At 48.3% G+C, this 23,611-nt stretch overlaps 1 protein-coding gene across 2 annotated transcripts in view; it reads right to left on the bottom strand.

Moving 5' to 3' along the window:
- CHST8 (carbohydrate sulfotransferase 8) overlaps window positions 1-21,739 on the bottom strand; it is a 117,271-nt gene extending 95,532 nt beyond the window's left edge. For both annotated transcript variants that reach the window (XM_006212185.4, XM_031672072.2), the window contains exon 1: window positions 21,425-21,739. The gene's annotated coding sequence lies outside the window, so the exon portion shown is untranslated. The remainder of the gene's footprint in view (window positions 1-21,424) is intronic.
- Between the last annotated feature and the right edge of the window lie 1,872 nt (window positions 21,740-23,611).

Raw genomic sequence — 23,611 nt, forward strand, 5'->3', positions numbered from 1 at the left:
GCTAATAAATTTTAAAATCTTGATTAAATGTATGATAGTCTAGGGAAGCAGAAGTTACACAAACTGATTTCAGAAGTAGAAAAGCTGAATAGAAAATAAGTGTGGAAAACAATCATCCCCACCCCCAGAGGCGTTGTCCTCAGACAGATTTCACTGGAAAATTTCAAACCTTCAAGGAACAGAAATTTTCTATGCTATTTAAAATGTTCCAGAGGATAAAGAAAGGAGAGAAACTTCCTAATTAGTTTTATGAATAACGCATAACCCTGGCACCAAAACCTGCCAAAGATGAAACAAAAATAAAATCATAGACTAATCTTGCTTGTCACTCTACATGTAAAAATCCTAAATAAAAGATCATGGCAGACACACATAGCCCCCACCATCACCACCCCCAGTTCCAAATGCAAGGAAACGCCAGATAAAAGATAATATAAAATAATTAAATACATAATTGAGCTAAAGGAATACAAGGAAATCCTCTGGTGCAAAAGATGAAGAGATGTGAGAGCTGGAGTGATAAACAGTCAGCTGGTGCCCCAGAGGCCCTGAACAACAGATGGCAGACCCCAGAGGCCAGGGCTGGGGTGTTAGTGTCCACAAGGGGCTGGAGATACAGCCTGGCTCTCATCTCTCCTAAGGGGAGGAATTGGAACTGAGCTCTTGTACAAAGGTTGGGCTCTAGAGGGAATTCCACCTGAGTGAAATGGGGGCTGGAATACTCAACCCCTGTCTGAGGAAATACAAAAGATCTTGATGGGGAGGGGGCGGTTTCTAGAAAGAAAGGAAATCCCAAGCCTGCACCATGGTCATGGAGTCCAAATTTACACTACATATGTGGTGTTAGAATCCCCACATGTAGAAATAATGGAGAAAGTGGGTCCCAACTGATGCATCCACGTGACTCCCAGGAAAAACAATTTTTGAAATGTTCTGAAGCAACACTTTACAACCCAGGAAGCACAGGGCTACCATTAAAAAAAAAAAACAAACCAAGTTTAAATTAGTTTGGATAATTTTTGCTTCCCCAGAATATCATATAGAAATTATAGTCTGCTCAAGGAAATGATTCACCAAGAAGGAAAATCAACTGATAAACAAACAGAGGGACTAGTGCTCCATGAATGCAATAAGAAAAAAAAAACCCAAAGATAATATGTCTTAAATTATTAAGTGAGTAAAAGAAAGACTAAAAATAATGACAGAATGAAAACTACAAAAAAAAAAGCATGTAGATTTTCAAGGTCTCCTTAGAATTTCTAGAAATAAAAAATATAACTATTGAAATTAAAAACATACTACAAGAGTTTAATAACAAATCAACTAGTACACCAGGAGATGCAGTGATCCAGGAGATAAACCTGGCATAATACCCAAAATGCATATAGGGGAACTATGAGACTGAGGTTTCAAGGCAGAGAACATAATGAGAAGGCCCCAGAAAATGCTAATAATCATGGAGACTCTGGCAGAAATGCATCCCCAGGGACTGAAACAAAGTTCGATCTTTCTAGAAAACTCACAATAATGATTCTGAAGCAAACACGTTAGTGTCAGTGTAGGGTCTCTGGAGCATTCCAGGGAACAATAATAACTAGGACTTACATAGAAATGACCATGTGCCAGGAGCTATTTTAAGCACTTTACATATATTAACTCAATTATTATCACAACAACTAAGAGTTTGGTAATATTATTATGCCCAAATTATAGACAAGAAAACTGAGAAACAGAGTTTATGAAATTTTCCTCAGCTGTGAAGCACTGAAGTAGAGTCAGAGCTATCTGCAGAGTCCATGTTCTTACCCACATGCTATACTGTCCCTATCCATGTGGTTGGCGTTTCAAAGGCCAATATTGAGAAGAAAGGGAAAGAACTATTTGAAGAGACAATGACTGAAAATTTTTCAGAACTTCAAGAAAGCCATCAGGTTGAATAAATACGCACTTCAACTTCCAAGCAGGAGAAATAAAATTACATACCTAGATATATCCAAGTGAAGCTGACGAATATCAAAACAGAGAGGAAAAATCATAAAAACAACTAGAGATAAAGACATTATCTACAGAGGACAGACAGACTGACTCCAGGCTTCTCTGAGGAATAGTAGGGACCATAAAACAAAGGAATAAGTCTTCAAAAGGCTAAAGGAACACAACTACCATTCTAGAATTCTATACCCAGCTTAGCCATTAAGGGCAAAATCATATTTAAATGAACAAAGTTCCAGAGAGTCCTTGGCCTTCTACACAGGTCTTCTCTGAAAGAACTACTAAAGGGTTATGAGGGGTAGTTAGAAATGGAACCTAGAGAGAAGGAGTAAGATGCAATAAGCAAAGGTGAGCAAAAAGTTGATAAAGTTGTAAATCAAAATAATCATTAACTGAAAATAATAATAATAATAATAATGATTTTAAAATTAGGGCATTTATTAACAATGTAGTTCTAAAATTAGACAAAAGATATGGGAAGGGACTATAATCAAAATTAAAATATTCTACAATTATTGTGTTGTTTTGGAGAAAGGTAGAAATTTTTACTTAATTCAGACTGAGTGGAGGCAAGTCTGTATATTAAAAAATTAAAGGTAATCATTGAAAGAATAAAGAAGAGAATGTGTAACTTTCAAATCAATAGAGGGAGCAAAAAGGAAAAAAGAAAATACAAGCAATCTTTTAGAAAGCAGAAAAGGTTTTCTAAAAAGAAACACTGAAAAAGAAAGAAAAGTAGAAAACACAAAATAAAACAGAAAAAAGAATGCAAATACACCAGCAACCACACACACACACACACACACATTATTCTTCTATGAGAAACTTCCAAAACATGATGCAGAAATGTTGAAAGTCAAGCAATGCTATAAAGCTATACCACATAAAAGACAACGAAAAAGTGGTTTTTACAATAGTAATACAAGGTAAAACAAAATTAAAGGTAAAAAAGCATCAATGGGAATCAAGAGTTCTTACACAAAGAAAAAGATAATTCACTAGGAAGATATAACAATCTTGAACCTGTATGCAACTAATAATATAGCTTTTAAAAAAATACGGACAAAAAGTTGATAAGATTAAAAAGAAAAAAATCAACAAATTGATAACCATATTAGGAGATTTCAATACACCTCACTCTGAAATTGATAAATTAAGCAGTCAAAAGCTTTAAAGATATAAAGATGCAAGCAATACAAGAAGACTAAGCTAAAGAATGCATAAAGATATCTGTAGACTCCTGCACCCAACAATTAGATAGTATGCATTATTTCAAACATAATGGAACGACAACAAAAAAAAAACCCATATACTAACCAGAAAACAAAGAAATTTTCAACTAAAATTAAAGAATCAATAGCATGCAAGCCCCAGGCTCTGGCTAAAATGCAGCAAGACTGGGAAGCAGAAAAGAAAAATTTGCCCTTGAAATGCTTGTTAGTCTAAATAATTCATGAGTCAAAGAATCACAAAGGAAATTATAAAACTTTGGCTATTGAACAAGCAGTATAATAAAATAATTATGTACCCCAATAAATTAAGATTAATCCAGAAATGCATTACAGAATGGCTCAGATTTAGAATATCTATTAATATAATTTATTGCATCAATAGGTCAAAGGATAAAAACCATATTTATCTCCATAGATAGATTAAACCTTTGCAGGAGAGGGAGAAGTCCTTGATTATATATAAACATTAATAATATGGGACACTTTGTTTTTTAAGTTCTGAAAATATTTTCCCATAGACAGTATTAGAAACATTAAAATCAGGAAAAGAACAAGGGAAGCCAGCTGCTATTTAATATTGTCCTGGGAAGACTTGCCAATTCAATTAGAAAGGAAAATTAAATTTTAAAACATATATAAATAAAAAGGAGAAAGGAGTAAATTTTCATGACCTTGAGTCAGGCAAGGCCTTTTTAGATACAATACCAAGGCAAAGCAACAAAAGAAAAAAATAGATAAGCTGGACTTCATAAAAATTAAAAACTTTTGCACTGCAAATGACACTATCAAGAAAGTGACAAGATAACCTACAGACTGGGATAAAATATTTGCAAGTCATATATCTGATAAGGAACTTGTACCCAGAATATACAAAGAACTTTTATAATTCAATAATTAAAAAATCAATTTATGGGCAAAGGATCTGAATAGACATTTTCCAAGGATATACAAATGACCAATAAGTACATGAAAAAAGGTTCAACATCATTAATCATTAGAGAAATGGAAATCAAAACTGCAATGAAATAAAATACTAAATACATGTCAAATATCAAATACAACTTTACATCCACTAGGATGGTTAAAATCAAAAGGACAGACAATAACAAACTTGTAAAGAGGTGAAAAAATTAGAACACCCACGTTGCTGGTGGGAATGTAAAGTGGTACAGTCATTTTGGAAAACTGTCTGGCAGTTCTTCAAAAGGCTGAGCACAGAGTTACCAAATGACCCAGAATTTCTACTCCTCTATATATGTCCCAAAGAAATGAAAACACACATTCACAAAAAAAATTGTCCCATAATATGTACAGTGCAGCCTCATTAATAAAAGCCAAAAGGTAGGAACATTTCTATCATCAACTGATAAAAAGCTAAAATAATAAATGTGGTATATACATTGCAATGGAATATTATTCAGCCATAAAAAAGAATGCCATGCCACATTATGGATGAGACTTGAAATCATTTTGCTAAGGGAAAAAAAGGCCAAAAACCAAAAGACCACATATATATTGTATAATGATTCAATTTATATGAAGTGCCCAGAATAGACACACTTATAGAGACAGAAAGTAGATTAGTGTAGGACTGGGGACATGTAAATGAGGAGTGACTGCTAATCTGTACAGAGTTTCTTTTGGGGGGTGATGAAAATGTTCTAGAATTGGTTGCACAACTATGTGAACATCCTGAAAACTATTAAATTGTACATGTTAAATGGGTGAATGATATAGTATGTAATTAAAGCTCAATAAAGTTATGTGGGGCTGGTGGAGACAGAGAGAGACAGAGAAATTCCAGATTCCAGTCACCATCTGGGCATCCATGATTCTGCCCTCTCAGCCTTCTCTATCCTTTTGCCAGAGGTTACATGTCTGTGCTCCCAGAGCAAATCCCTCCACTTCCACCAGCTCCAATGCTCTCCAACCTTCTCAAGGACTTTGCTCCAGCAATTCTCTCCTCTCCTACCTGTAGAATTGTCCACATTCTACTGGATCATTTCCATCAACATAAACATTTCCTGTTATTTCTCCCATCAGAAAAACCAAACAACAACCAAAAAACCCTCTCTCAGCTCTTCCTCCCTCAGCAGCTAGCTTTCCATTTCTTTGCTCTCCTTCTCAGCAAAACGTTGAGCTACCCACATTCACCATCTCATCTCTTGCCATTCTCTCAAAGACCCACTTAAACCAGAACGTTGTTCCTCCCACCAACGCCACTCTTGCCAGGTCACGAAGTGGATCCATTGGTCAATCCTTGGTCCTCATCTTACCTGAACTGTCACCAGTATTTGACACACACTCCTCCATGAGATATCTTCTTCACTTGGCTTCTAGGTCATGACACTCTCCTGCTTTCTTCTTATCTCACTGGTCACTTCTTGGTCTCTTCTGTTGATTCCTCCTCATCTCCCTGACTGCCTCATGTTAGAAAATTCTAGGTCTCAGTTATTGGTTCTCTTTTCTTCTCTATCTGCACTCACTCCTTTACTGACCTCAGTCAGTCTTATGGCTTCAAAAACCATCTGTTGATGACTCCCCCGCTCCCAATTTATATCTCCAGTTCTAACCTCTCTCTATAACTCCAGACTCATATATCAAACCAGAGTCAACATCTGCAATGGGATGTGTACAGGACATCTCAAATGCAGTGTGTCCTTAGCTGAACCCCCTCCAACACCTGTTCTGCCTACTGCCTTTCCGATCTCAGTTGTGGGCAACTCCATCCTTCTAGTTGCTCAGACAAAAACATTCTTTTCCTCATACCCCCATCCAATCCATAAGGAGATCCTGTTGGCTCTGCCTTCAGAGTATATCCAGAATGTGACCTCATTTTCTCCATGTCACTGTCACCATCTTGACCCAGAACATCATCTCTCATTGCAAAAGACTGCCATCTCTCTTTGTCCTTCATCATGGATGCTCTCAAAACATACTCCTGTTTAAAATCCCACCTCATATGAAGTAAAGTCAAATGCCTTATCCTGCCCTGTATAACCCAAATTGTCTCCCCATCCACCCTCCCACCCATGACCTCATTCCCAGCTACCCTCCTCCTCCATCTCTTCACCTCTTTGATGTTCCTTAATTTTGCCTTAAGACTTTCCCTCAGTGCCCCTCTGCCTGGAAAATCTTCACCTAGATCAGAATTTCTCAGCCTCAGCACTATCATTTGGGGCCAGACAATTCTTTGTTGTGGGGCCAGTTCTGTGCATCAAAGGATGGTCAGAGCATCCCTCACCCGTACCCACTAGATACCAATAGCACCTTCCAGATGTTGCCAAATTCCCCTGGGGGGCACAACTGCCCCAGTTTGAGAACCACTGGCCTAGATCATCTGCATGGCCCGTGCCTTCATTTCCCTCAAATCTCACAATCACAACAAAGCCTACTCTGACCCCCCCTGACCCCACACTTCCAATCCCCTTTACCCTGCTTGGCTTTTCAAAGCAACTATCATGTTGACTTCACGGGGGGCGGGGGCCTGGGATCTTCCTCTGCTTTGTTTCCCGGTGTATCCCCTGTGCCTAGAACAGTTCCTGACACACAACTGGTTCTCAATAAATATTTTTGAGTATGTGAACCAGAAGACTCAATATGGTAAAACATAATACAGAAAGTGAAAGGTCAGTTTATCTGCAAATTAATCTTAAATTTGTCTAAAATGAAACACAATCTCAAAACAGATCTCTACGGGATACTATGTGAGATTTGAGCTGATATTTCTAAGAGTGTACCTAAAAGAATAAACATGTGATCTCACACAAAAATAATGAGGGGAGACTTGCCCTCTAAGATGTTACAAATGTGTTCATAAGCTCCACTTATTAAAATAGTTGGTTCTGGTACTGGAATAGACAGACTAAACCAGAAGAGTCCCAAAGCGGCCCCAGTGAATACAAGAATTAAGCAAATGACGAAGCTGGTAAGTAAAGTAAGTAAGCAAAAAGTGAGTGCTCAATAAATAATGCTGGGACAATTGACTGGCCATTTTACACCTGCAGTACACGCATGTGATGTGGAAATAAATATAGAAGTCATAATACGTGCCAGGGAAACAGCTCCTGGGGGGTTGTCTCTGGGGAGCAAGACTGGGAGGGATGTTGAGGAATGAAGCAGGGAACTGCTGGGTTTATTACACACTTTTTATTATCTGTGCTTTTAAAACTACACATACATACTACTTTGATGAAAACAAAAGTTATTTCAAAAAAGCAACAAGCATGCCTCTCTTTAACCTGTCAAATTGACCAAGATTTTAAAAATGAAGATTTGCTGGTATGCACCACTGGGTCCTTCTGTAAGGTGATTTGTCAGGAAGTATTAAAAGTCTTAAAAGCAAGCCTACCCTTTGAGTCAACAATTCTACTTCCAGGAATGTATTCTGAAATGGCACAAAGGAATATAGCAAGAACGCTCACGTCAACATTGTTTAAAATTGAAAAACAAAAATGAGGTTCCCCCCAAAATGTCCAACAGGGAACGGTTTATACAAATTATGGTAAATTCACACCAAGGAATGCTGTGCAGGTGTCAAAAGCAGGAGGGAAAGAGACCCATTCCCAGGGGAAGGCGTTCGTGGTGCATAAAGTGATTAAACAGTTTAGATGCAGTAGGCATAAAAATTATTATTGCATTTTTTAGTAAAATGAATATGACTTATGAGTTTATATACATAAAGGGATTTAAACATAAGATCCTCCCACTTGGTGACAACGTACGGGAGCCCCAAATCCAGAGGGTGGCTTGGGTGATAAGATTTTGATATTCTGCTTTTTGCTTTTATTAAGGAATTTCTGCAGGGAATTGCTAAGACTTGTGATGGTGAAGGCAGGAATGGCAAGGTGAGATGCCCCTCTGCCACCCACTCACCCACCAAACCCCAAGCTGAGTGGCCCAACCGGCCACGGCTGGACTTGCCTGGATCCAACTGCACTAGGGGTTCAGCCAGCGACCTGATGCCTGCAGCCCTGGCAGTGAGAGCCCCCTTCCGGCAGATGGCGGCGGGGGCAGGGGTCCCAGGACAGAGGCTACATTTGGGCAGGCCACAGCTGCCTGCAGCCTTGGCAGTTACTGTCCCTTTTTGGGGCTCTGGCTCTCACCCTCCAGGTGGCGAACTGTTCACCTTGCCAGTGAAGCTCCAGGCTCCAAATTCCTCCAGCCCAGAAGCCAAATGCAGTTCACAGGTATATGGTTTGGTCGGTGGAAGACTTTGATTTTAAATTCTGAATTCGTCTCCAGATTTCAGAAGGGGAGAGATGTCATATAAAAATCTACCTATTCTTGACTATTTGAATATCTGGCTACCCCGAAACCCCAACCAGTTTCTGCAGTGACAGCTGGCGCTGAGTTCCCTGACACCCTTCCAATGGGGCAGGTGTCCCCGGGCATCCCAAACTGCACCACTTCCTTTTCAAGAGGCCTGACTGCAATGGGAGCAGAATTTTACACCTGGGCTATTCCATGTCTGCGCTACATCATGCTCTCTCCCCACTTTACCAGGACCCTCTCCCCTCCCACCGTCAGCTGTGGGAACCAGGCTCCATATCCCGGTGCCCTTGACCCCTGTTCTGACCTGCCCCCTTGGGACATTATGGTTTTCATTGCAGAAAATCCTTCCAAGTCTGCCTCCTACCCAGAGCCGAGTGGTGTGACAGCTCAGATCTAGGGGAGCCCTTTGGCCCTGCTGCTGCTCAGACCCTACCCAGGGGGACCTGGACTGAGACCAAGACCTTGTCAGTGCCTCACCTCAGCTCTGGGCTCAAGAAGGGAACATAGAGCAGAAAGGACGATCTTGGTCCTCGGGGAATCTGATCCGAGCAGAAGAGACTCACCTGGAAGACAACTGGTTTAGGAAAACTGAAATCCCTGAGAGCCAGTGTTGTGGACTGAGTTCCCTGGGAATTCTGGGGTTTATTGGGAAGGGCTCTCGGAAGAGGTCCCACAGGGAGCTCTGGAGCAGGGATGGACACAACCAGTCACTGGATGCAGGATGAGTGTAGCCTTGGGCAAGGAACCCCCTGAGGCCAAGGGCAGTTCCAATTTGGTGGGGGAGGGGTGCCGCTAGAAGCATCAGCCGCAGATTTTCCCAGCAGCTCCCATGGGAGCATGTGGGCAGAGCACAACTTGGGGGGGGGATAGTCAGGGATGGGTTTCGTAGGGGGACAGTGCCAGCCTGAGTGCTACAGGCAGCCTCAGCGGAAGGGGTCAGGGATCCCTGAGAGACTCCTCTCTCTCAGGCAAAGCCTTCTATGAAGAGCTAGAGACACAAGAGGAGGAGACTGCACTGAAAATTCAGTCACATCCCAGCATTTATTTGAAACAGAACATTAATTCTGACTGTCATTAGAGTCCATTTCAATTTTGTAATAACATAAAAAGTTAAGAGTCTAATTTATTCATACAAATCTTGTTAGCATCCAATTTCCACACAATGTAACATATTCCTTAAAAAGCTGACAAAGCAGAAGGAATTAAAAACGTGAAAAAAAAAGACATCCATGGGTGCTAACTGCCACAAAGCCAAAGGTGAGGAGGGGGAGAGTAGGATGGCTCCTGTTAGGGCTGGAAGACTGGAACAAGACCCAGCAGAAGTCAGAGAGGCAGGCTGCGCCACCCAAAGGAGCTGTGGTCCCATCACATCCCAGACTGTCCCCCAGATGCTGCGTGGGGGGGGTCCTCTTCACCACCTGCACTGGCCCCCACCCCCCCGACGCTGTCCCAGTGTGTGTCCTGGTCTTCCAGCTCCACAGACAGCTCCCTAGCACTTTCCTCAGCAAATCCATCCTCGAGAGCCCGTAACTCCTCTTAATTACACGTCTGCGGTGTTTGCATTAGATAGCTGTCACCCTATAATTTACCCGTACACGGGTTTTAATTGTACGTTAATCTCCTACACGCCACTCCTCTGCTAGAATCTGTAACAGCAGCAGTTTGGGCCATTTTGTTTATTCCTCAACCAAAAAGAGCTGATGAATGTAATTGCAGACTGTCCCTCCCCTTCTTTTCCGGGATCACCTGCTGTGTGCTGGGGCTGGAGAGGTTCCTGTCACTCGCAGGCTGCCTCTAAACACAATATTGGACTGTTCCGTGGCTGACATAAATTTCAGAGGAAAGGTCAGCAGCAACAAGCAATCTTCCAATCACCCGCCATGTGTTCCCTGGGTGCCCCTGATCACATCCTCTCTCTCAAGCGCCAGCCTGATGGGTGCTGGAAGCGCTCACATGGGAAACGTTCTCACAAGAGAGGACGACAAGAGAGGGCAACGTGTGAGCCTAAGAAATCCACCAGCACGGAGGTTCCAAGGTCACTCAGAGAACCAGGAAGGAGAACTATAAATTACAAAGCCCTGGATGGCTGCCAGGGCCCTAGGAGGCTACATTTAGCATACGATTCTCCCAGCAGCAGGAGGAAGCTTTCACTCCCGTTCCAATGGAATTTGAATGGGATTTGTTACAAGAACACTGTGATTGAAATATCACCAATTGGCTTTTCATGACAACTCTGCAATAAATTGCGACTGCGATGTGTGTGTGTGTGTGTGTGTGTGTGTGTGTGTGTGTAGGAGGGGTGGCTGTTGTGTTCTCCAGCTGGCCGAGGTGGCAGGAAAAGGACCCCATACAATATTTATGAAATCCAGATGAAGCCCTATGCTGGCAATGAGCTGATAGCATAACACAGATTTCAAAAACGCCTTGACATTTGCCCAAGATCAAATTTCCCCTTGCGAAACCCCACGAGGCTTTGTGCTGACAGCGGTCTGCGCACTTCCCCCCTGCAGCAACCTTCTCTGTTTAAACCCGGGTAATTAACACTGGATCGGCGCAACACAGGGATGGGTGTGATGCAGACTGACACCACAAAAGTCCACTTTTCTTATGTGGAGAACAGAAGCAGTGGGTTCTCAGTGGTGCAAGACAGGAGTTTTGATAATTTTTATTGTTAAACACTTTCAGGCGTGCAAAACAAACTCAGTCATCTCCTTACTGACGAGGCTCTGACAGCGTGTTTGGATGAAGAGAGATGTGCAATGAGCAGTGATCCATCACACATCAGCCCGGGAAACAAAAACGAAAGCAGGAAATGTATTTCCTTGGGGTCACTGATCTCATTTAGGTGCAACCCTTGATTTGTTTTAGGAGATCCCATTAGGAAGAGTGTCACTAACCTTCCCATGACCTGGGTAACAAGTCATTTCCAAAGTGGTCCCTTAGGGCATCTTCCAGCCCAAAGGGTTCCCTCTCCTACCACTGCCCAGTCCCCGGGACTTTTGGAGACATAGGCTCCCCATGTACCAGGACCCAGACTGGTGAAATATTGCATGAAATATTGCATGGGATCCAGGCCTGACATCCCCAAAGATTGTTTACGAGTAACAGGCCAGGGCAATTTAGTTGGGTTTTGAGAAACACTTCATACTGCACATTCTAAGAGAAGCAGAATCGTTGTCAAGCATGCATCTTTATGAGCTGTCCGCCTATAAACCTTGCACGAAAGGTCCGTGCTTAATGTTGGTTTGGCAGTAAACTGGCGCGATGCATGGGGCTGCTGCATCAAATTAGCATCAACTCATAAAACGTTACTGAACGATTCCTCAAATCTGCCAACTCTTCAAATCAATTTTGCAGAAAGCGTCAAGGTTTTTTTTTAAACTTTGATAAACTTTTCATATTAGTTATCACAGAAGAGCATAAACCTTTCTAATCTGTCTTCCCATAAAAAAAAAAGGTGTTGTTTTTCCCAAACTGCTTTTAGCTCTTCCATCTTTGCACACCCGCCTCCACATCGCATAAACAATGTGTGTGTCATGGATTCTTTGTTGCCCTATTTTAAAGCGACTGGTATTTGGTTCACACTGTCCCTGCCCCCGTGATCCTGCAGCTTAGAGAGAATTTCTACCAGCACCAGGATAACATTTTCTTTTCTTGCCTTTAACATGCAGTCCCAAGCACGCCTCCTCCAGGAAGCTTTCCATAACTCACCAATGAATTCTGATCACTGCTCTATACCCTTGTGTGTCATGTCAACTAGACCACAGTCTCCTGTGGGCTCAGTGCACTTCTTTCCCTGAGTACTTCATGCTTTGGTCCCTCGAGGCTGACACTGAGTGATCCATGAGGTGTCATCTCCCCCCTTCCCATCTATGAGGACCAGCCTGGGTCTCCCACCTCTGTGAAGTCCCCAGCAGATGCCCTAACCAGAAACCCTTGCTCTCGGTCCCCACCTTCAGAGATCTCAGCCTCTCCCAGTCAGCCGCCACTGTTTGTATCACAGTTGGTATGAATCTTCCCTCAGGGGCAACAGCTGGTCTCAAAACAAAATAAGAAAAGAACCTGGATTTGAACCTGAGGGGTCTGACCCAAAACTCTCATGCTCCCAGCCATGCTGCTTTCCAAATAATTATGCCACCCTTGAGGAGAAAGGGACCTAGTCAAGCCCAAAGAAAGGCTTTATCATAGTCCGCATCAAGATGTGATAGGGCAGGAGTGGATGGGCTGGTAACAGACATAGCTCTGACTTTCACTTGACCGGAGGGCATGTCATTTATGCCCTTTTCATGTCATCTGTGAAGAGGCGGTGTTGCAAAGCTGAGGAGGCTGCGTGGAGCAGGGATGGAGTGCTGCTTTCAGCGGGGCTTTCAGGCCTCTCTGGAGGGACCCAATGACAGATGAGCCCATCAGGGATGGGGTCCCCTAAGGGATGCTCCTAAATGGCCAGCGCCTGGAGCGCTGAGGGTGAGCATGGCTGCTGGGGGCATCAGCACAGAGCCTGGGGCTTGGAACCGCAGACCTCGGTCGGAAAATGGCTTTGGAGGAGGGGGAGGTCATTTACAGGAACAGAGCATCAGGATGGGACACCCTCCAGAGCCCTTCCCATAGCAACCCAGGCTTCCAACAAATCCCTGTCAGATCAGCTGGGGTGAGAGAGGACAGAAGCCAACAGGCAACACTCCATCCTCTGTCTCTTTATTCAGTGGGTATTTACAAGGCCCTACTCCGTACCAGGACCGTTCTAGGCGCTGGGACACAGCAGTGCACATGACAGACAGGAAGTCTCAATGCTCCTGGAATCTGTGAAGGGAAAGAAAGACAAGCCCCAGAGAGACTGATGGACAACGGAAATCCATCTGGTGGTTCTGGGGCAGGTGGCCAGGTCCCCAGCTTCATCCAGAGAAACACCTGTCTATTCCACCCATGCCTAACAGCATGGTGGTTTCAAACCCGCATGGCTGAGGGAACCACAAGCACCCCAGACATTTAAGACACAATTTGGAGATGGAAGTGAATTTTCAAATTTGTTGAAAAATGTTTTCAACTTCAATATATCCTTGGCAAAAAAAAAAATATATATATATATATATATATATACTGTATTAGTCATCTGGGAAATAAAATTAAAACCACAGTGTGATAACTCTGCATGCTCATAGAATAACTAACATGAAAAAGACCGACAACACAAAGTGCTGGAAAGGATGTGGAGCAGTTGGCACTCATATATGATTTGCGCCATGGGAATTAGTACAGCCACTTTAGGAAACTGACAGCATCTACAAAAGATGAAGGTATGCATTTTCTGAGACCCATCAAGTCTCTTTGAGGTATATGCTTATTAAAACCTGTATATATGCCCAAGATATTCAAGAATGTCCCAGCAGCATTGTTCATAAACCCCCAAATTCTGAATGATCCAATGTCGATCAACAGGACAACAGTGAACCTTCACACCACGGAATCCTAGACAGTAACAGGAACAAACTACAACTCCTCACTGCAGCGTGGGTGACACTCACAGACATGATGTACAAAGATACACAGACTTATGACTCCACTACTGTCAAGTTTAAAAACAAAGAAAAACAATCCACGCTATCACAAGTAAGGAGAGCGGTTCCCAGTGCTGGAAGGGAAGCATCACGAAAGGATCACAGGGATGCTGGCCACTTTCTGATTCCTGCTCTGGCCCTGGGCACACAGGCCTCTTTTGTTTGCAGATATTCACTGCACTGTACACACAATCTGTGAGCTTTTCAGTGTGCATACAGCACTTCAAATAAAGTTTTCAAATGTACTGAATGCAAGTCCGGGAAAAGGCATCCATGGGAAACTGCTAAGAAAGAAGACACCAGTCATGGAGCCACATGCCCCCTCAGCCTCTGTCACATCACCAGACAAGACCCTTGATCAACATGCTTCTTTGCATCCGAGATGGAGAAGGATTGAGCCTTGGCTGAAAGACCAAACACAGGAGATACTGATGCTGGTGATAATGGCAGTTGCCATTTATTGTGGGCTGGCTATCCGTTAGGCACTATGGCTCTGTGAGGTCTAGTCAATATTGTCATCCCCATTTTACAGATGAGGAAACTGAGTCTATAGTCCAAGAGGGACATATGGTGAAGCTGGGATTTCAACCCAGGCAGTCTGACTCCAGGTGCTGGCTTCAGTCACAACCCCGAGATGGCTGCATGGGGCGGAGTGAGGGGTGGAGCTGGTTGCCATGGCTGCACACTGACACCTTTAATTCATGGAGGCAGATTGTGTTTTCATAGGGATGAAAGGTCATGAGATTAAATTTGCACATGAGGCCAACCCTCAGGAGGTAAAATAACATCCATGGATGGGGAGGCCCAAAATCTAAGCAGGAGATGGCAAGATGGACCCAGTCTGGAGAAATGCAGTTCATCCTGCGCACCGAGGCAGTCATCCACGCTTAAAAGACTTTCATGAGAAAAATGTGCAGGAGTGGCTGCTGCAAGGGATGCCCAGGGGACCGTGACCACTGACAGCTGGCTCAGCCCCCAAGCACGGTGACAGGGGAGGGGGCATCTAGGTAAGATCACCATATGACACCAGGTCCCCACACCCCATGTGGCACCACCTCCAGCCCAGTGGCCACACCTCTGCCAAAGATCCTAAAAAGACGTGGGAAAGTTGAGGGAACCCTCAAGGAAAGCCCGTTGGAAGTAAGGCTCCTTCTAAGGGAAGGAGTAGAAAAAAGTATTCCTGGGGAAAGTGTCAGGAGGAGCCCCAGACAGGCTGACTGCATCCCCTACTGGCTCCACTAGTGTAGACAGATGGCTTTCGCCATGAACTGGCCTCAGTCAGTGTAGACAGACTGCACTGCACTTTGGGCTCAACCACCCCAGTTCTGGGAGACAGAGCCTGACGTCTGATGGCCAAGGGGAAGCGGAGGCCTGAGGGAAGTCCCCAAAGCCAGAGAGCGTTTCAGAGCCTGTGCAAAGACCCTATAGACAGCCAGGCAGGCACAGACTAAATGGAAGTGTCCAGTGCTCACCCTGGACTCAACTAGTGTAGACAGACTGTCTGCACCATGCACTGGCTCAGCTGGTGTAGACGGAGTACCTGCATCACACACTGGCCATGGTGTAGACAGACGGCACAGTTAAGCTCACTCCGCCTGCCGGCAGCAATCACTGAGCACCTTCTCCATGCCGAGCTCATCACGGCCCAGGCACAGGAGAGAGCAGTATTTGCACCAGCTCCGCTAGCTTTCTCCAGACATGGCAGGAGGTGCTGCACATGAGGGACCCCCATCAGAATTTGCTGGGTTCTGGATGCTCCCTCAGGCGCACAGGAAGAAAAGCCCCTTCGCACAGCCCCCAGCATCTCAGGGCTGGAGGAGGGTCTCAGTGTCCACAGGCTTGGGCAGATGGGTCTTGTCCAGGGAGATGAGTCAGCCCCCAAGAAGAGGCAGCCTTGAAGGTGGGGACGACCAGTATGCCAAGGATGAGTCAACCTGAGCCTGGGCTAGGGGCTGCTGGCAGGGGGCTCTGCTGATGAGCATGAGGGCACGACCAGCGGTCCACGGTGGCGAAGGCAGCAGCCAGGATAGAAAGAAAGCCCATCTGGTGAGGCCACACTCCAGGCAAAGAGCCCAAGGGCTGGAGGAATCAGCCCCAGAGATGCCTGGAGCCCGTGGAGTAGATCCGTACCTTGTAGCATCCTCTCTTTGGCTCTCATCCCTTCTGTCCCAGAGTCTAGCCCAGCCAGGGAGGAACTGGCTCAGGTCCAGGCAGAGTGAGGACAAGGTGACAGCGACCTGGGCTGTTGCCTGCAGCTCAGCGGCCGCTCGGCTCAGGGCCCAAAGCCAGCAGCGTAGGCCCAACGGGAAGCAGGGTGACTCACAGAATTGCTCCCCCCCACCCCAGTTCTGGAAGACAGAGCCAGAGGGACCCAGCTGATGTCCACGGGAAAGCCAGGGCCTGAGCTGAGCTCACACAGCCCCAGGGAACTCACTGGCATTGGAGGGGGTTTGGGAGCTCAGGGCCATGCCCATTGCAGAGGGTGGGAGCAGGTAGAGCCTGACTCCCCAGGGAGGAGGGAAGGAGAGGGGACAGAGAATGAGAGGTGGGCACAGGAGAGGAGTTCTTTCTGGGGCAGGCACCAGCTAGCTGCCAGGACAATACAAGTGGGTGGTAGGTTGAGGACCTACCAGGGAACCAGGAAGTTAAGTGGATGAAACACAGGTGGAGGCCACCTCTGGCCAGCAGGTGGGTGTCTGAGCTGTCTATGCTCACAAGAGAACACTGGCACTGGGCTGTCACTTACTGAGTGCCTGCCATGAGCCAGGGCTCAATGGTGAACACACGGTGGGAGGTAGCAGAAGGTCCAGGGGCTCAGGGGAAAGCTGGAAGGTGGGCTAGCTGGGCAGGGGCAAAGAGGTAGGGCCACACGAGTGGCTGTCTGACCTTCCCTCCCTGGCCCTGGAGGATATAACCCAACTAGAGTGAATGGGCATTTGGACATTTTGGTCCAAGGGGCACCCAGTCACGATCCAGAAGTCACCACCTCCCCTCGGCACCTAACCCAGCACCGAGCCCTGGCAGATTCATGTCCACCCACCCCTCTTTAGCACCACAGCCGTCCTCCTCCAGGATTACTGCACACACACACACACACACTGGGCTCCCTACTCTCAGCCGCTGGTAGGTCCCTTCACCCCGTCTGCAAGGCCCTATATGGCCTGTGTCTCCTCCACTCTCCTGACCCCGTGGGTCTTCCCACAGCTCCTGGATGGCGCTCCACGATCTCCCTCCCTCACCCACATTCTGTGCCAGGAAGCTCCCCCTCCCACCCCCACGTGCTTAGTTCCAGCTCTTCCTTCAGAGCTCAGCTGAAGAGTCAGTCACCTCCTCAGGGAGGTCCTCCCGAGCCCTCAGCCTAGGTCAGATTACCCTATTTTATATCTCATAACCACCCAGATGTTTCCTTTACACGTTTATCATAGCCTAGAATCACACGTGTGTTGGTGACTTGTTTGGTAATGGTGTTGTCTGGCACAGCGTGAATCAGTGTGTGATGAGATGATGGTAAGCAAGCCTCTATCCCACCATCTACAAACCCTGCCAGGGCAGGGCCACTCTCAGGCTGGCCTTCCCCAGAGCCTGACCCAGCAACGGACGCTAATAGGCACTCATAAACGCTCACTGACGGCAAAATGGAGAGTGACAATGAGCCTGACGCTAGGAGGGTGGGATGGAGCATTATTTGGCATCAGGTTTCAATGCTGACAACTCTAATTTAGTTCAAATAAATGTCACTCACCAGGGCCAGCTCTGGCCTTAGGTTGCCAGGGACAAGGTGTCTTGCTCTCAGTCACCAGGAGCAAGAAGCACTGATTTCCCAGAAACGCACATCCTTCAGGGTATGAGTTAAGAATGCTAAGACCCAGGCCTCTGGGAGGGCAGCTGTCTGCGCCCCTAGCCCCTTGCCTGCAAACACTTTCTGACCTCCCAAAAGATGGCTTTTGAGATACAATTTTGCTTCTTGGTGTCAACCCGCCGAGACACAGGCTTCCCCACTGCCGGTAGCCGAGGCTGCACTTGTGGCCAGCAGGCGCAGACCAGAGCTCCAGATCACAGATGACAGGAAGTTCTGTAAAGGGTAAAAGTCACAACTTTTTCCCATGACCAATTTGTAAGTCTCATCTTCTGCCACAGTGATTTACCGATCGCACGGTCACACATCCTCCAGCCGGAAAGAAATGAGACGGCATCTCCCGTGTCCTCTGCCACCTGAGCTAATGTGTCCCCGGCTGTCTGAGCCCAAGGGTTTCCTCTGCTTTTGGGCAGCCTTTTCCCAGGAGGGAGGGAACACAGCTGCTCTGGAGTCAGACAAGACTTGGCGAAGACTCCAAAGACAGTGCCAGGGAGCCTACTGTTACCACACTGTTGCCACGCAGGCTGCCTGCCCCCAGCAAACTTCCTGAGACTCCCAGACACCCAGACATAGTCACCACATACACATCCAGACAACTATCCTCCATTTATTTTTTATTTCTCACTGTCCCATGTCAGAGCTGTGCTGATCTCCTTGGGTCGGCACTACATGAACCTCCTGTTTATAACTCATTAACTTCTGATTAGCTGAAAGTCTGGATACTTGTTTCACAGTGTTATCTAACTGCCATAGTTACTCACAAAGGAGCTGCAATAATCCTTTGTCCACTTTCCCCGCCCATAGGCTCCCTCCCTGCTCCACCTTTCTCCATTGTAGCTGCCACGCACAGATAAATCAGGGAGGTGCGGCAGGTACCACTAAAATAGAAGTCTCAGACTCCAGGTCGAGCAGCAGGCAGGAGATGGGGCACCTCAACTCCCCATAAGTAAACTAACAGCCCCCATAAGACTCCAGTGCCCACCACAGGTGTCTTTAACCAGATGCATCAGCAAACAACGATAAAAGCTCTAAGTTCCCATCTCTTCGATCAGCAAAACCGCAAAAAGCCTATCAGGCCACCACTGGTACGAACCAGAGGAAAGAGCAGAGAAGGAGCCTGACAATGTTTCCAGTCAAGAGGATCTGACATTCCTCCTTTTAATTGAATTGAAGGGGAATTCTGAGACAAGCCCACCAGGCACACTTTCTGAACAACCACAGGGTGAAAAAGTAGTTACCAAACTTTCCCAGACTTATTAGCTTACATAAACAGAGATTTGAATAAATGTTTAAAAAAAATGAAATTCCCTTGATACTCTGTAATCAGTAAATGTTCATTACGGAAACACAGCAAATATGCGTGAAATTTCCCAAGTGGTATTCTGGCTACAAGATTAAAAAAGCATCTCAAATAGCAGGCTGAGTTACAAAGCATCCTCCTCTGGTCACAGTCCAGGAAAGCCCTGCCCAGCCCAGGAGGTCAGACAAAGCTGCTCCTCACCCGGCCGGAGTCAGGAAAAATCAGAAGACGCTCCTCTCACCCACTCAGGCAATTTAGAAGTGAGCCCTGGCACTGGCTGATTGATGTCTCTCTATAAATAATTAATCCTTGACCTTGCTTTAAGAAAGACTTGACTTTTTAATTTGGGGTCTTTTTAAAAATCAATATTGGGGGAACATAATTCACTCTTGTGGAGTCTGATTCCAGGTAAATAAATAAATAAGCTATGCCTCCCCTGATTCCCAGGGTAAATGGGCCAGGCAATAGATGGGGTCAGACTCAGAGGTTTTCTGTCTTCAACTGCTATTGGATTATCGATCATCCTACGTGGCTCAACTCTCTTTAGGGTCTGAATTTTATCCCCACTGTGGGTTACTTCACAGAGGCAGATCTGATGAAGTCTCCAGGATGTGCTTCCACACACCCCAGAATCTCCCCGGAACCTGTCCTGCTGTATGTAGCAGGCTGTCTGAATGAAAATAGGGCCTCCTCCAGGGACCAGAGGGTCACCCTTTCTGATAGCCTGTCTCCCTTGCCTTTGGGACAGGGGCAGAGAATGGGCAGAAGAAGCCATGACAATTGAGAAATTTTAAAGAGGACTCTTAAAGGCCACTCTTGCCTCAGAGGCCACACTGCTCTAAGGCAGGACTTAGGAAAAGTTCTCCATCCCATGAGCAAGGGTCAAGGTGAACTTAGATGTGAGAGGTTAGCCAAAGAGAGTGGGCTTAGTAGTGCAGCTTGTAAGCAGCCCAGGGATGGGGAAGGGGCTAGTTTGCCGCTTACCCCTCTGCAACACCCCCGCCCCTCCTCCTCATCCCCAACACTGGTCCCCTAACTCACCGGCCTCTCCTTCAGGCTCTGCTGCCAGGCCAGATGCCGGCCAAGCAGATATAGAGGGCCCAGCCGGCTCCCCTTAGTGTAGCCAGTTCCGGCTCAGGCTTCAGCTGGGAGGGGGCCCAAGGACCCGGGGTCCACTGCGATACCGGAGACTATAGAGGGCCAGGGAGTCCTAAGATTGGCCCCCAATAACCGGCTGGGACAGACAGCCGGGCAACGAGTGCCCAGGGCGCTGCACCGATGCCGAGTCCACTCCTGGTCGGGGTCTCTGGGCCTGGAGCCCGGATGTACCGCGAAAGTTAGGGCGGCGGGAGTCCCGCGCGGAGGAAGAGAGAGGGGTCACTTCTGACCCAAGCGCCAGCACTGGCACTGTCAAACCCCGGAAATTCGCCTTCCCCTGGCTGGGTTTGCCTCTGCGAGGCCACAGCTGATGTGCAGAACTAGCAGCCAGCAGCTGGAGTCGCAGCCGCCGCCAGAGCTCGGCTGCGTCCCGCGGCAAAGCGTATCCTTTCCCCTTCCTCCGGAGCCGCCCGAGACTCCGACGCCTGCACTCCTGGACACACGCACGCACACACCTTCACACGATCACTGACGCACACACACTCTTCTCGAGTTCAAAACAGGCGGGTGCCCGGGAGAGTCGCGGGATGGGGATGAATGCGATGGAGTGAGAAGGCACCTTCCGCCGTTCGGGAGGAAGCCAAGAAGGCAGCCTCGAACTCTTTACCTCGCCCCTGCCCGCCACTACCGGTCCCCGAGTCCCAGTCCCGAGCGCGCGGGAAAGCCCTAAGCGCCTCGGGGACGCCAGCCCCGCCCTTTCGGAGACGGACGCTGCCTCCCCGTGCCCAGCATCTACAGCGGGAAAGAGGAGCGGAGGATCCGCAGGGACCTAGAGAGCCCAAGGGGTGGCAGTTCACAGACGCGCGGCGACGAGTGAAATCCAAGAAGCAAAAGTCTAATTAAAGTTCCCGCTACTGGAGCCAGTCCCCAAAGTGCAGCCAGACCGGAACCCCACGCGCCCTATCTCCGCCACTGCTTCGGACTCTTATCCGCGTCGGTTCGCAGGGCTGGGGCGCAGTGCAGTCCCAGATCCTCCCGGGACCTTTCGGGGCGCCGCTCCCGGCGGGAGCTGGCATAGGGCGGGGACAGGAGTGGGGCCGGGGTGCAGCGCACTTACCTGGCGTAGCCGGCGCTCGCGGGGCCGCGGACGCCTCCAGCCGGGGCGCGGTCCTCCACGCCGAATCCTCCGTTCCGGGGCGCCCGGGCTGCAGGGAGGACCTCCGCCCCAGCTCGGGCCCGGTGCCTCCTCCAGCTCCGAGCGGAGCCCCGTGAGGTCTGTCAGGCGAGACGCGTGGGGCCGGCGGCCGGAGCGCGCAGGAGAGGGAGAGGGCGCGGTGGCGTGTTCCTCCTCGGTCACTGGCCCCCGTCCATCCCCCTCCCACCTCCAGCCTCCCGCCGCCGCCGTCTCCCTTCTCCTCACAGAGCAGCCAGATCGGCTCTCGCACAGGGAGGGCTCCCAGCGAAGTGCGAGCTGAGCCTCCGGCGAGGCTGGAAATAGCGCCGCGCCCGCCCGGCGCCCCGCCCCCGGCCTGGGCCCCGCCCCGCGGTGGTGGAGGCTACGGCGGTGGCCGGGCCGGGAGAGGATCGCTCCTGCGATCTGCTCGGCCCTCCCGGGAGCTCATCCGAGCCGCGCCCACGCGCGCTCTGCGACTCCGGCGGCCCCAGGGGCCCCGCGCTCGCAGTGAAACGCCGCTGGGCGCGGTCCGGCGGCCACGGGGGTGGGACTGGGGATGCCGGGGGTGGCGCCCGTCTCCTGGGTTCCCTGAGAGCCGGACTCCCGGCTGCCACTTGGCTCCAGACCGCAGCCAGAGTGCTGCCACTGCCTCGGTGGGTCGCAGGCCGGCGCCGACCCGGGCAAAGGACGAGGCGTCACCGGAGCGGGCCGTGACCACCGCTGGGCAGGAGGGCGCGCCTGTGACCCGACGCGGCGGGGGCGTGGGGCGGGCGAAAAGCAGAGGATTGATCCCAGGAAGACTCCGTGAGATCCCTTGGCTACAGCCTCGGTGGAATTCGGTCAAGGTCTTGGGCGGCATCGAGCCCTAGTGTCCGGACCGATCCCCAAATTCCTGGGGCTCTGGAAGTGCCCCATGACCCAGGCTCTCCTTGAAGTTCCTGTTGGGTCACGGGCCTGAGAGCAAGGAGGGGTTGTGAACGAGGTCACCGTGGGTCAACCAACCCCTCCGCATAAACACCCTCAACAACAGAGTGGGCACGTCACAGATCCACAGCTACACAGCGCCAGGGCAGAGCAGGGACATAAAGGGGGTGGGTGAGATGCTCTGATTCGGTTCCTCGTTATTCCTGAGAAGAGGCAGCCCCACCTGCAGGGGGCAAGCAGGTGCCCAGAAGGAAGGCAGTCTGGCTTTTCACAGGAACGATATGAAACTAAATCATCCACCACTTCTTGAAGGGCCACTCAGTATTTTAAAAAACCTATAGAGAAACGTTTAGTAAAATAAAGCGAAAGGTGTTCACCCTCCTTTCATTTTATCTGCTGATAAAGTATCATGATCTCCCTTAGTTCCTGCAACAACAAAGCGGGCATTATCATTATGCCTGTTTTATGGATGAGTTACAAGGTTACCCCAAGCATGCAAGTGACGAGCCACCAAGCCACCAAGTTGCTGGAGTCCACACATCTGAAGGATGGCAGAGCCAGGATTGATTCCACAGCTGTATAGGTTTGGGACTGGGGTTCCTTCTCCAAGACTCTGAGCTCAAGCATTGTCAGATCCAGGGCGTTAGGCCCAGCCTCGCTCTATTGGCTGCGTGTTACTTGTGTAGGGGGGTGGATTGGGGGGAAGGATATGTAGACGGACGAAATTGTCCTCCTCCACCTCAGTCAGGTGCATATTAGACAAGCCTGAATATAAGGGAAAAGGACTCAAGTGTCAGAAAGAGCAGGACAGTGGCATCCTTATCCATCCTGTGACCAAAAGCTGTCAGAGCAGAGCAGAAGGAAAGAAGATGGCAGACAAAGAAGGGGTGGGGGTGCTGGCGGTGAGGTGAGCAGAAAGCTACTTGCCTGAGGAGCCCAGGATGCCCTGACCCTGTCCCTGCCCCCGCGCCCTCTCATCCCTACACCTCCGACCCCCTCTCACCACCTGGGGTCCTCACCACCGGGGGTCCTCGCCGCTGGTTGGCTGGGCAGTGGGGCTGATTGCTGAAGAAGCCCAGTGGTGAAGGGAACCTCTTCAGTACTGTGCACACACACGGGGGCACACAGGCACACTCACTGGGCAGTGGGGAAAGGGTGGGAAGAGGAATTCCCAGCCCCGCAGCCAGGAGGAGGCTCTCCACCACA

This window comes from Vicugna pacos, chromosome 9 (genome assembly GCF_048564905.1).
Source record: "Vicugna pacos chromosome 9, VicPac4, whole genome shotgun sequence".
NCBI classification, from domain to species: Eukaryota; Metazoa; Chordata; class Mammalia; order Artiodactyla; family Camelidae; genus Vicugna; species Vicugna pacos.